General features: G+C 44.6%; 1 long non-coding RNA gene across 1 annotated transcript; it reads right to left on the reverse strand.

Annotated features, from left to right (window-relative positions):
* Positions 1 to 375: 375 nt before the first annotated feature.
* On the reverse strand, positions 376 to 13,798 carry LOC109282112 (uncharacterized). The gene is made up of 3 exons (XR_002088984.2): positions 13,746 to 13,798; positions 10,133 to 10,256; positions 376 to 2,492 (listed from the first exon to the last, which is right to left on the reverse strand). It is a non-coding gene; the product is annotated as an uncharacterized LOC109282112 (long non-coding RNA).
* Between the last annotated feature and the right edge of the window lie 268 nt (positions 13,799 to 14,066).

Raw genomic sequence — 14,066 nt, forward strand, 5'->3', positions numbered from 1 at the left:
AGGCCACAAGCTGGTGCTGAGCATGGTGGGGGGGCAGAAAACCAGCCTCTTGCCTGCTCTGTGCCACACTGCAGCTGCTCGCAGCCTGCCTGGGGTTGCCCGTGCCTATTCTGGACAGTCCCGCATGGGCTGTGAGTGGCTGCAGGGCAGGACATTGGCCATGGGGTGGGCGAAGGGCCACTTTCCTCCATGCTAGGAAGGAGCCTGGGGAAAAGCTGAGCATGGGGAAGAGTGGCCCCTCCCCCACCCCATGGCCGGCACTCCCTGCTGCAGCCGCTCACAGCCCATGTGGAGCTGTCTGCTGCAGGCACAGGCAGCCCTTCATGGGCTGCGAGTGGCTGCAGTGTGAAGCACCGGCCACAGGGTGGGCAAGGGGCCACTTTTCCCTCCAGGCCACTTTTCCCCGAGCTCCTTTCCTGCCCAGGGTCCTCCCTTGCCCTCCCCCCTCCTTTCCCCTTACCTGCGGTTCTGGCCGAGGCAGCCACATGGTTCCAAGCCAGAAGCCCCGGGAGGGGCTTCCAGCTAGGGGGTGGGGCTGGGCAGGCCCTGCTGTTGTGGGAGCCCGCCAGGCTTCCCCTGGGTCCTACTGCCCTCGGTTCCTGTCATTTTTGTCATTTTTGACAGGAACCAAGGGCAGATGAATATTAATTTTCTAAATGTTTTAGGGGCCTCACGGGCTGAATAGAATTGCCTCACAGACTGGATCCAGCCCAGGGGCCATATTTTGCCCACCCCTGGCCTAGTGGTATTTGCAACATCCAAGTTCGATACTTATGCTCCCTGTACTGGGGAGAGAGATGCACCTGGAAACATGATTCGCATAAGCCAGCAGGCTAAGCAGGGAACTGTCTAAACTAGTTTTCAGGAAACACCGATGACCAGTTTGTGTTATGAACATTATTTTTCACCATAGATGGCTGCCTTATTCAGAGCTGTAGTGATGCTGGCAGTCACTCGGAATTCACAATCCTCAACCTCTGCTTCTAAATCCAACATTTGAGGGCTTTTGGGAGCCTACAGCCCTCCTCAGCTGTTGCCTACCTTTGTAGATGTTTAGAGACCTTATGTCATTTCAGTTTCTGCCTATGGGTTGGTGAAGAAGTATCAAAGTCCTGATACTAGAGCCATAGATTAGACCTAAGTGTAGCACGATCCTCAAAGTAGGCATTCCCTTGCTTTCCATAACTATGGGTTTGGCCCCACCGGCTTTATCAGAATTGAGTGATTAGATCTCTCACAAAAGAAAGCCAAGTCTTTGGCTAATCTGCAGGCCTGTGCTTGCAAAGCTGTCTGTGTGGTCCAAAGGTGAGGGTGCTCATTTGGAAAGTGAGAGACCAGTATGCAGTTTCTTCCTCTGGTCCTTTTGCACCAGGGAGATGAAACCAGGTCTCCACGGATGACAGGACCAGACTGTTGGATATTCTGGAATGACTCATTCACAGGCTCTTCTGTTTTGAAGAGCTAATGAAAGACTCATAGGGTAGAGGGAGTGGGGAGGAGAGAGAGATGAAAGAACAGGCAATTGACTCTGTAGCAGGTGGGTGGCTTACTGGTTGCATCTGTCAAGTCTCTTCGCCAACAACTACATAATTAACTCTTTGCATTTGTGTGCGCTAAGACATGATTTGAACTCCTTGCTCCAAATTTGGCAAAGAAAGGATTTGAAAGTAGGTCTCTTTCTTCTGAGTTAGTGTCCTCACCACTGACCTACTGGGGTAGGCCTTACTGTCTGTCTGTTTGGCAGTTTACCAACTTGAGGTTCCTAATTCTGGTGCAGGATTCACATCTGAGAATCCTGAGCAGAAATAGACAGCCTCTCTCAAGCCTGTATTGATTCTGTACCTTTAAGAGAGTTGTGCTTAGGGTCTTACCCTCTCCATTCTTAGTGGTGAGCTCTTGCTGTGATGCAGTAATGCACAGTAGAATTAGTCTACTGAGCATTTAGAATCCTGTAAATGCGCTTAGTGGATCCCAGGCTGAAAATTGCAATAGGCAGCAGAACAACTGAAAGTCAGGTTCTGCAAGAAGGAATGCTGCAGTGTCTGAAGTCTTTTGTGACTTTGTCCCCTACAAATTAGCACCCAGACCTGCTGTACATGGCTTATCCAGCAAGTCCAATTCCAATAAAATTGTAGATCAAGTTGTTTTGAACTGCAACAGATGAAACTTTTCAGTTCAAAAGCTTTGAAATGGAAAATTTCAAAACATTTTTCTAGCATTTTTTGAAGTCAAGAGAGTGTTTGACTCTGACTCTCTCTCTCTCAAACAGTTTTGGGTTCAACAAATCAGCATTTTTTTGGCAGAAAAACATTCATTGGAAAATTTCTGACCAGCTTTAAAAATGATTAATATTCCATTGATTCTACAAGAAATGCTTATGCAGTAGCTCTTGGGAAAGGTAAGAAGCATCTAGCAGCTTTGCTAGAAACATGCTTGTGTGAGTGCAGAACCTGGAATAGATTATCTCCTTCATGCAGTCTCCCATCAGGGACCTGTTGAGAGGATGAACAATTTGTCAGAGGGAAAACATTGAGTAGGAAGTGAAAAGTAAATGCCACACATTATTTAATGGCCTCCCCCACAATGGGCTTTGTAGAAGTACCTGAAACAGAGATATTGAGAGAAGTCACAGAGCTAAAAAGTACTAATTGTACTAAACAGGTAAAGTTAATTAAAAATAGTGCTGTACCAACTAAGTTTGGTGCCCAGGGCAAAGCCTGCGGTGGCACCCTGCGCACAGATCCAAGGGGCACATCCCCCCCCACCGCCCGCCATGCTTGCCCAGGAGTACACACAGCGTTGGGAGCCACCCTTCCCCCATCCCTGTGCCCCCCAAAATGAGCTGCTTGCTGCTCCGTCCCATGCCCCGCCGTGGCTGGGCAGTGGCTGTTGGTGCCCCTTCACTTTGGCGCCCAGGGCAGTTGCCCCCACTCAATCCCTCCCCCTCCCCCACCCGCCCTGCTTCATTTCTATGGCACTGATTAAAAATATATGAGTGCTATGATAATGAAATGACAAACACCATTCAAATACAATTTAATTTACCCCGAGACAGATCAAAAACTTCATCCTGGTTTTACCCACAGAACGGTCTTTTAATCTGTCATTAAAGCTTTATTAATGAATAGCCATTTTTATCTGAACTGACTTGCTGTTTCCTCCACTTCAGATTGCTAATAGCCCTTGGGGAGGAATGATTCAAGCAATATGAGTCTATATTTTGGCAATGCATTTGGCACAAAGGCTACTTTGGGGAACAATGTTTTATTGATTGTTATACAAGCTGAGTTGAATGCTTGTTTGTAAACGCTATATGTTTAATGATCTTTCATAGCAAGGGAATTTATTGCTAAGGAAAGGAAATTGTATAAGAGAGAATTCTTACATCATTGTTTCTAGGTAGTTGTTTCAGACAACCATACATTATCACCGTATGATTCTCTAGGTCTCAACTTTGTATCTTCTAACTTGGTACATATCATTACAAGAGGAATTTGTCCAAGAGAAATGGAAAACCTTCCTATCTATTAAACACGCAAAACCAGACAGAATATGCATTAGTCACGGAGTATACAAGTATCCTTGTCATTGATAGCAATTCACTGAAGTGAGATATTGACATTTGTTTCTCTTGACAAACCTTCCTCTGCGCTAGACATCTGCATAGTTAATGAGTTTGGGCAGGTTAGGAGGCAGAATGCTAGATTTCAATTTGATTTTAGGATTAGTACTACTTAGTGAATCACATTATGGAGGCGGGTCACAGGTGAAGGGGAAATTTGTGGAGTCAAAAAGATACTGTGCTATTTAGTTTGCCTAAGTGCCAGCTTTCAAGGCAAGAAACTAATAAAAATAAGTGACTGGAGTGCTGATGCTATGAAAATGACATGTGTCTAAGCTCTCTCAAGTTCATTTTCCTAGCTTAGTTAGGACGAGTCATAATGTCCACAAGCCACTGATTTAGAAGAGAAAACGACCAATCATTTCACTAGCAAGGGAAATAAATAGGGATTTGGAGAGACAGAATAAACTCTCTACACTTTCCAGCACTTCTGTAGGGCTCCCAGGATTAGGTGGAGGTTAACATGATCCAGGTCACTGGTAGCCTCTTTCTTTCTCTCTTTCCTTCTTTCATTCTTTGGAAACAAAGGCTGGCAAGAAAGATTCAGCTAGAAGAGAACAGCTTCTTCTTAAGTCAGTATAAATTGTCTGTGTGTCATGGCAGTGAACATGTTTCTTTTTTTTTTCTCTCAGGAACTACGTAACCACAGAGTTCCTGTTTACTGTATTTCTTAAGGATAAAGTTTTCTGTGGTAAGAGACACCTAAGACCATTAGGCACGCACACTACAGATCTAAAGAAAGTCTATTTACCAAAGCTTCCAGGAAAAATATTGACAGGGCAGTAAAAATACTTTCCTTGATTACTCAGGCTCATATTTTAAACCTAAAATTACAGGAACGTTTCTCTTTTAGCAATTTATTTTTAGCATTTGTATTTTTTCTTTTCTTTTTTTTCTGCTTACCTTTTAAAATATGGCATGTTTCCATTAATTTTGCAAATTGAAGTGGATTGGGTAGAGGCTTTTAAAATTGATTTAACCCTTTTCTCAGTTTTTTTGGAAATAAGCAAGAGAAGGCAAATTACCTTTCTCCAGGTAATCTCCCAATAAAAAGACTGAATTATGAAGCTACAATGGATTTGAAAGAGTATTACCTAGGCCACTGAGTGACATTTAGCATGACATAGGGATGGATCCAAATGGGGTGTGGCAGCATGATCACACCCTCCCCCCTAGTTGTGCAGTTGTGCTGCACATGAGCTCTTGGTGTAGGGCCTGGCCAGAGCCCCTGCTTTCGAGTGGCTCCAGAGCCCAGGGGATGACTGCTGCTGTTGCCACTTGTCCCCTCCTTTCTTCTGCTGCTGCTGAATTCAGTAGGGACAAAGAAGGAAGGGAAAAGCAAACAGCAGTAGCCTTCACCACCCTGGGCTCTAGCCAGACTTCACCTAGATCAGCTGGTGAGTTTACAGCTCATCGCTTACATGGAGCCTGTGCTGACTGGGAAGTGAGCTAAGAGCTTGTTGAGTATGTGCAACATTGTCAGAGTGGCAGCTGCATGCTCCTTGCCCTTTTCCTGGATCTACTCCTGGCACCACATTAGTGGTAACAATAGCTAGGTAATAATTTCATAGATAAATAGATTCATAGATATAGGGTCAGAAGGAACCTTGCAGATCTTTTAGTCCGGCCCCCTGTCCTAGGCAGGAGAGAAAACTGGGCTCAAATGACCCCAGCCAGGTAATCATCAAGCCTCCTCTTAAAGACCCCCAGGGTAGGAGCCAGCACCACTTCCCTTGGAAGTTGGTTCCAGATCCTAGCCGCCCTGACTGTGATGTATTGCCTTCTAATGTCTAGCCTGAACATATTCTTTAACAATTTATGGCCATTATTCCTTGTTATTCCAGGAGGCGCTTGGAGGAACAAGGTCTCTCCCATTCCCCACTGGTCCCCCCTGGTAAGTTTGTAGATGGCCACCAGGTCCCCTCTCAGCCTCCTCTTGTGGAGGCTGAACAGGTTAAGCTCCTGTAGCCTCTCCTCGTAGGGTCTGCCCTGCTGTCCCCGGATCATGCGAGTGACCCTCCTCTGGACCCTCTCAATGCTGTCCACATCCCTCCTGAAGTGCGGCACCCAGAACTGGATGCAGTACTCCAGCTGCGGCCTGACCGGTGTCGCATAGAGGGGGAGGATCACCTCCTTGGCCCTGCTCGTGATGCATCTGTGGATGCATGACAAGGTGCAGTTAGCCCTACTGACCGTGACCTCGCATTGTCGGCCCATGTTCATTTTGGACTCGATAATGACTCCAAGATCTCTTTCTGTCACTGTGCTTTCAAGAAGAGCATTCCCCAGCCTATAGGTATGCTGCTGGTTCTTACTGCCCAAGTGCAGCACCCTGCACTTGTCACTATTGAATCCCATCCGATTCTCATTTGCCCACCTCTGTAACCTGTCCAGGTCCAGCTGTATCCTGTCCCTCCCTTCTAGCATGTACACCTCACCCCAAATTTTGGTGTCATCCACAAATTTAAACAGGGTGCTTTTCACCCCCTCATCCAAGTCACTAATAAAGAAATCAAATGGTGCAAGTTCCTTGGGAGCTGCCCCTGGGCCCCTAATTGCTCCCCTCCCCAGATATGCTACTGGTTGCAGGGTTGCACCTGCTGTGAGAAAAACTCACCATTCCACTTGCCCCTGACCCCCCCCAGATGCATTTCTGGGTACAGGGATGTGACACCAAGCTCTAATAACAGGGCAGTGCATGGCTTCCTCCACTGTGGTAAAGAGTCGTAGGGGGCCATTCTGGTACCCCCTTATAGTTGTTGTCTGGGCTGGTGCCTTGCTTGCCCCTCTAGTTACATTACCGATGCCAAGGTCCACAGATCCACTGCAGTGGATATTTCAGTCTCCTCACAAGTTGGATCAGTCATTGACAGCAGAGTACTACTCTACCTCCTGAAGTTGCCTTCATTTGTGATATATAAAAAAATAAATAGGAAGTGTCATATGACACTCTAAGTGCTCCCACATGCTTTCATAAGCAATGCAAAAGTGAATGGACAGTATTGCAAGTGCAGTCCCTCTCAGACTAAAAGTTTCTTGGCTTAAGGGCTTCTCCATGGGTGAAGAAAAGTGTAATTCATATCTGTTTCATGCAGCTGTATGGGGTTTTGGTCCTTGAAATAAGACTCCTATACAAATCAGTTCCCAGCTATCTTAGTGACAGAGTGGAAATCCTTGTGGAAAGGTGATCTTATTGAGAGACTGCAGAAAAACTGATTTATAACCTTGGCTCTTGCCAAGAAAAGGATATAGGCTCAACACCATGGAAAGGATGTAGGTCATAGGGCAAACTGAAGCAGTGTGAGAAGTACAACAGGAGACTATTTTCCAGTAAGCGTTGGCTAAAACAAGAGCAAGTTCTGTAGCTGTCCTCCTTTGCTTTAGAGTTACCTGCCTGCTTCCCAACCAACTGTAACTGAAGTTAAACCCTCAGTTGGTACCAGGCTCTTTTAATTGGCAAGAAAAAGCCCATTGATAATAATTTGCAAGAAAAAGACTTTGACTGAATGCCATCACTTTACATTGTCCAAAATGGCTGCACTAGAGCTGTGCAAGAATTTCAAGAACAGCTGTGACTCATTCCCAGTCTCAGAAACTCACAAAGGCCACAACTTAAATGAAGTATTTCACTGCCTAGATCAAATCAAAGTATTGCAGCTTACTCCCCAACCTCCTTCTAGCCACAGAGAAGTGTGGACAAGCAGAACATAGCCTTGTCTGAAACATCTAAGCCAGTTCCCAGTGGAGTCTTGTCTTCAAAGCATTCTCCTTCTACCATCCTCAGGCACTCCTTATGCTTTGCAGATGGAAGACAGACCTCTTCTTTTCCAAATTTCGATCATTACCATTTGTTCTTAAACATGCTCCCACAACCTCTCTCCAGGATCATGGTTGCAATAATATTGGCTTGAAGGAAGAAGAAAATTGACTGACTTCTGCACAGACAGACTTTTCTGATCAGGGTTCTATACAGGGAGAAAAATTAAGCAACCAGCTGGGGTGAAATTGTTGTTCCCCTTTGGCCATTGAAGTAGCATTTTTTTTAGCTGCATAAGTGGCATTTTTGGCATGTACATGCAGGTAGGGATTCTTTTTTCCTGGACATATAACTCCATGCATGTAGATAACTATGCACGTACATACCTGCAAGTGCAAGTCAGGAGAAGGGCTTTCTCCAACGATAGCCTTGATAGCTTAATACTTAGGGGCACTTGCTCAGGAGGCTGCGGATCTGGATTTTAAGGGGTTTGCATCTATATCTATTTGGCTTCCTAGCACAATATTCTAAGCACCAGAAGACATCAGACATTATTCAGATCCCTGTCCCCCACCCCAGCATGTCGCTTGAAGCAGATCCTCTGCCCCTTGCATTTTAATTATCTTTGGAAAACAATGGAGGAAGGGCAGTATAGTGGGGAAGGTTCTGCCTCACTGGCAGCAGAGCTCCAGGCCAGAACCCAGCTCCCTTCCTTCTAGAGCAGTGGTTCCCAAACTGTGGGTCGCAACCCCAAATTGGGTTGCAACATCAGCAGATGGGGTTGCAGGGATGGGGGGCTGTGGGTTGGGAGTAAGGAGCCAGGCTGAGGAAATGGGGTCATGCTGAGGAAACGGTGCCATAAATGAGGTCATGCTAAGGAAAAGTTTGGGAAGCACTGTACTAGGGGATCAACTGTCTTGCTGAGCCATTCACCCTTTGGCTTGTTTTCTTCCTTCAGGCCCTATGTATCTGCCTTTCTTGGTTGCTCAGGGGGCCAGCTTCAAAAGGAGGACCTGAGAAAGGCCAGTGAAAAAACATTTCTCCTTCTGGGATCAGTGGCAATGCGTAGGGGGTGCATGGGGGTGCACATGCACCACCTGAGAGTGCTGGTGCAACCCCTGACAGCCAGCATTCATAGGCGGGGGGGCAAGAAAGAGCACTGGTGCCCCCCGAGACCGCCATCTGGGGAGTGGGGGGTACCAAGTGAAGTGCCCCTCCACCCCCTGGCCAATCACACTCATCTGGAAGTGCCAGCAGTGCGCTTGGAAGTGCCAGCCATACGCTGCTGCGACTTGTGAGTTGGCAGGATCAGCCGCAGGGGGACCCCCTCCCCTGTCTGTGGGACCAACCGCAGGGGGACCTCCCCCTGGCTGCAGACTGTCTGCTGGGGGGGGCAAGTGCCCCACCCCGACTGAGGAGGCACCAGTCACCCATGTCTGGGATGAAACAGTTATAAAATAAACACCCGCATTAAGTGATGATTACACTTGTGGACCCCAAAAGAGAAGCCAGCAAATACAACTGGCTGGTGCAACGTGTGTAATTTAATGACCATTTTTAAAACAGTGGAACAGTGCTTTGATTTTCTTTCATAAAAGTTTATTGTGGGTCAAGTATCTGAAATCTAATGTTCTCAAATGCAATTTCATAGAAATCTCAATTATTAAATGCTTCCTTAGGCCATACATTTTATTCTAACCTTGCTTGGTCATAGAGCACAACCTTGGAATCTCACTCTGTTCCTTATGATATTATTCAAATTGAACCCTTACTATAGGCTTGCTACATTTTCTCTCCATTAGATTAAGTTTTGTTGGCTTTGTTTTAATTTCATATTAAGATCTTTTTCAAACAAGATTTAGTATTGTATTTTTAATCCTGACTGTCATTTTATTAATTTCCTAAGGAAATTTCTTCCTCTGTTGCACCATCAAAATCTAAACCTTATAAGCACTGGCAGACTTACAGTAGACTAGTCTTATTTTCTATATTAAGATTTGCTACATGTCCATTGGTATGTGAATTTACTGAAGTCTGCATATTAACTAGTTCCACGTCCTTTCTTTTGGCAGAAGTGTTCTCTGTGCCTTTAGAGTGGGGGGGAGATGTCATTTATATACAGAGACCAAAGTGGAAAACTACATTTGGGGCAATCCTCTTTCACTCTCCGTCCACCTTCCTCTTGCACCTTTTGGCTTGCAGGGTGCAGGAACAGCAGCAAGCAAGTGTGTCATGAACTGCAAGATAATCTGGGAATTATAATCCTTTAGAGTGGGAGTGACATTTTCTGCTGCCAGGGAGAAATTTCCACCCCATTTTTTGCTGCCAAAACTCATATCCAGAAGGCAAAAAAAAAGCTGATTTCAGTGGCAAAGAATAGGGTCAATTCTCCCCTCAGCAGAAGTGAACTCCACTGCTTCTACAAAACTACAGTTCCCAGAATATCTTGCACTCCATGACACACACTGCCTAGTCCGGCTGCTTTTTGCAGCTGGAAAGTGCAGGCAGAGTGTGATAGGCAGGGTAAAGTGAAGCCCCCTCTTTCCCTTCTGGTGCCTCTCCTCTCAGGTGGTGCCTAGGGCATATGCCCCTGACACCCACTATATGTTGCAGAACTGATTATATATAATCTATGTTGGTTTTGGATATCCATATTTATGGAATCCTGGTCATACTCTGGAGGCATGCCACTATGTAAATCACCTGGTATTAGAAATGAAGACAGCAGTACAAAGAAGAATAAAAACAGTTACCTGAAATGTCCTTGCTTTGAATGACACATCTGCAGATCCAGCTCACCTAAGATACCAATGTGTTGTCCAGAAAAGACATAGAAACTGATGTCTGAAGAATTGTTGTTCAGTGGAATTTACTATGCTGTGGAGAAGGGGAATAGCCATACATTTTCTTCAGAATGAATCTAATACAATCTGCATTTTTAAAAAATAAAACAGAATATGCATACATGAACAAGTTATTGCAGGGAAAAGTAAGGTGTGAGTCTTCAACGTATCAACTACTCAATGATAACCATGGCTTTTAATGAAGGGTAGGCTATCTTCCACATAACACAGGGGTAAGAGTGTGTATACAGGCAGCTACCATAGGGTAGCTGATACTGTGCGGCAGTGTCCAGATGAATGTGGAAGTTTGATTCCCTAGGGACAAGAAGCAGCAGCGCATCTTGCACCACAGCTACTTGTCCCTGGGGAATGCCCGTGCCACATGTGCTTTGGCACGTGGCAAGTTACCCTGGGGAGTGGTAGAAGAGGCTGGGGCCAGCACCGGGCTGGCCCGAGCAGCCTTACCTGGGGTCCTGGGGGCCTCCTGGGGCTGCAGCAGTGGCAATCCTGCTGAGCAGAGCCTGGCTGGCAGCCATAGAGTGGCTCTAGGCAGCCCAGCTCTGCTTTTCAGCGGTGTGCACTGCCTGTGCATGCACTGCTCTGCTTTTTTTCCCCGGAAAAAAAGTAAAGCAGAGCTCACATGGGCAGCATGTCCTTGCAACACAGAGAAAACCTGACCATGTAGTATGTGGTGCTGCAGATGTGTTTGCTCCCTGTACGCGCCCTGTAGGTTCTCATCCAAATGTACTTTAAAGTAACTGGTGCATGCCCCGTACCTGAATTATTCTTGCTATGGAAATTACTGCAACTGGACTGAACTTCTAGGGGTACAATATCCCTCCCTCCTGCTGCCAGTAACTGACATGTCTGGTTCTGCCTCCAAGCAGCAAACTTGCTTAAATACTAGGTTCAGATTCACTAAAATAGATTGGTGAACCTTAATACTCAAATAAAGACAAAATTCATAGAAAGATTAAGGGCAACTTTCTGGCCCTATTGAAGTTAATAGTCAAACCCCACTGATTACAGCTGGGCCAAGATTTTAACCTAAGGAACTTGTCCAAAGTAGCACGTGAAATCTGCAGCAGAAATGGAAACAGAACTGGGTTCTTTTAAGTATCTTAACTACAAATCCATCCTTTCTCTTTCAAACATATGCTCATAGGAGAAATGGCATTAATTTTGACCCCCTATCAATGTTCTTTGCTCTCTATCTGTAAATCAGTATCCGGTGATACTATTTCTAACACTCTGAACTTTAGATGATCCTCAAATAGCTGTCACGAAAAATATACAGAATCTGCCACACAAATCTCTTTCTTAATGGGAAGTCCCCTTTACAATGTGACAGGGCCCAGGATGGACCATATTCAGTCTTAGACCAATAAAGGGTTTAGGTTCTTATCTTTTACCACAAAGCTAAAAGCTGAAGATTTATGCCAGTGGGAATGGGATATTCCCAGCTTTCCACTGTGACACGCAAATGCTTGCTACTAGCTTTGGAGTGTCTAGGGAGATAGAACCTTAAAACGGTGACATTTTTATGGAAATGTTTTTATAGGAAAGCTGTTTGAGGTCATTTTAAAGGCTTTTATGGATTCAGCAGAGCCCCAATCAGTTGGACGCATAGCAACTGGCTTTTTTAAGGGATACATAAAAATGGTGCCATTAGTATTCTTAAACACTAAAATAAATTTGTAAAATACCTTTTCCCGCAACTTACTATATGTGGCATGTGAAGAGTAAATACATGATGGTGTGGTCTAAAATAAAGATTTTACTGGCATGAGTTTGGGCTGACTGCATTACATAGAACTGAAGCCATTAGTGAGTTATGTAGGTCAGCCTAAATGAGTGCCAATAACACTTTCATAATGCATTAAATCATCATGGATTCCCTATATAGCTGGGTGAACAATTTGTAGCTGATAATGTATTCAAAACAGAGTGACATTTTATTTGAAAATGAAGTTGATTTAATGCATTTATTTATTTTAAGAAATACTGATGTATGTGAACTGAATCAGCCTGAAGACTACTCACAAAAAAATTGTTGTCACCAGGTTTTGACTATTTACTGAAGGAGGCAAGGTCCCCATGGAAAATAACAGCATTTGACCATATAAGTAAAGATGTGTTATAATGCACAAATGGACAGAATGAGAGTGTCATGATTTGCCATATTATTCACAATTCTTAACTTCAAATGTTCGGCTTTTGGAGCTTAAAACCCTATAAACAGTTTTTGCCTAAATAATATTACATTTCATCCCAAGACATATTGTGATAAAACTGGTAAAATTGTATTGAGAGGTAGAATGTTCTCAAGTTAAACATTGTTTCATCTAACAAACAGATGATATATGAGCAGAAAGGGCAGAATCCTATTTCACCTAGTGGATAATCAAAGTGCAGCTTCCAACTATACTGAGTGACCTGATTACAGTGATTTTGTTACCACCTCTGGGCACAGGTGGGGAGACCGGAGCAGCTGCAGTCAACTGGAGTGTGGGGGAGAGACATGGGAAAAAATGCGTGCAATCACAGTTATGTGATTACACTGGTGTCATGGCAGCAGCTGGAAGCCACCACTGCCCCTGTATGTGGTGCTGCTCTGTGGAAGCTGCCCTAGGTGCCTGGGCATATTGTTATGCTTCTGGCCCCCCATTATAGCAATTGGATCTCTTTTCAGGGATGCACACACATTTCCCTATTCCTATATTTGGGACACTTACACAACCAGAAGGAGTAATGGAATAACTATGAGTTGAATAACTCAGAGTTAGGTGCAAGCTGTACCTTATTTGCCCACTAGGTGAAATATAATTCTGCCCATAATGGAGTATATAATGAAGAATAATTTGGAAGAATATCAATGACAATAACTCTTTTAATACTTTTAGACAGTTTTTATCAGTAGGTCAAGATTTTCTAATTTTTTAAAAGTAGTCCAGTTTTTAGTAGTTTGCAAGCAAGGAACACTCCAGTGAGGTCTTGAAGAAACTCATCTTATGTAACACAAGCAACTTAGAGGTAGACCTATGTTTAGACTTCAGAGCTGAACATTTGTACAATGCTGAATTTGCCTTCAAGTTGTCAAACTCACATGAAGGTTAAATTACTTCTTTTCCCCATTCCTTATGTTCTGTTTGTACCATATGATTATATCAGAAGTTCTCTGGGACAGTTTTCTTGTCTTCCTGGTCCTCTGCAAAACACCCAGCACATGTGTTGGGTACCATATTTTTAATGTATATTCCCCTTAGGTCATTGTATCTACTTTTTAGCATACCACTGATTTATTTGTATCACAGCACTTAGCTAAGAGGCTCAGAGAATAACAAACTAGTACAAAACTGATTGTGAAGTGCACACAGCTGACATAGTAATGAAGTAACCCTTCAACATAGCCTTTGAATGGTCAGCAAAGGTGAAACGTGGGGCTTTGGTTGGTGTGTGATGAATATAGCATGATACTGCACAGTTCAAGACCCTGTGGACATTATGCACTAGTATAACTTACAAAGTAGGTGTTAGGCTCTGCTGACTGGCATGGAGCACATGGCAGGAGGCCTGCAAAAAAGAAGAGCACCAGTATTAAAGGTAAAGTACCATATTTATTGATTAGAATACAAGATTTTGTTCCCCCCAGTAATATGGGGAAAAAGCTCCTTGCTTTATAATCAAGTACAACATGAAAGAGGAGAAGCAGGCAGCCACTGCGTCTTGGCTTCGGCTCCAATTCTGGGTTGGAGCTGGAGTTGCAGCAGCTACCTGCCTCCTGCTGCCCCTGTACCTCCACCACTTCTCCCTGGCAGCCTCAAACCCCTGCTGTCCCCAGTCT

Source organism: Alligator mississippiensis, chromosome 1 (genome assembly GCF_030867095.1).
Source record: "Alligator mississippiensis isolate rAllMis1 chromosome 1, rAllMis1, whole genome shotgun sequence".
Taxonomy (NCBI): Eukaryota; Metazoa; Chordata; order Crocodylia; family Alligatoridae; genus Alligator; species Alligator mississippiensis.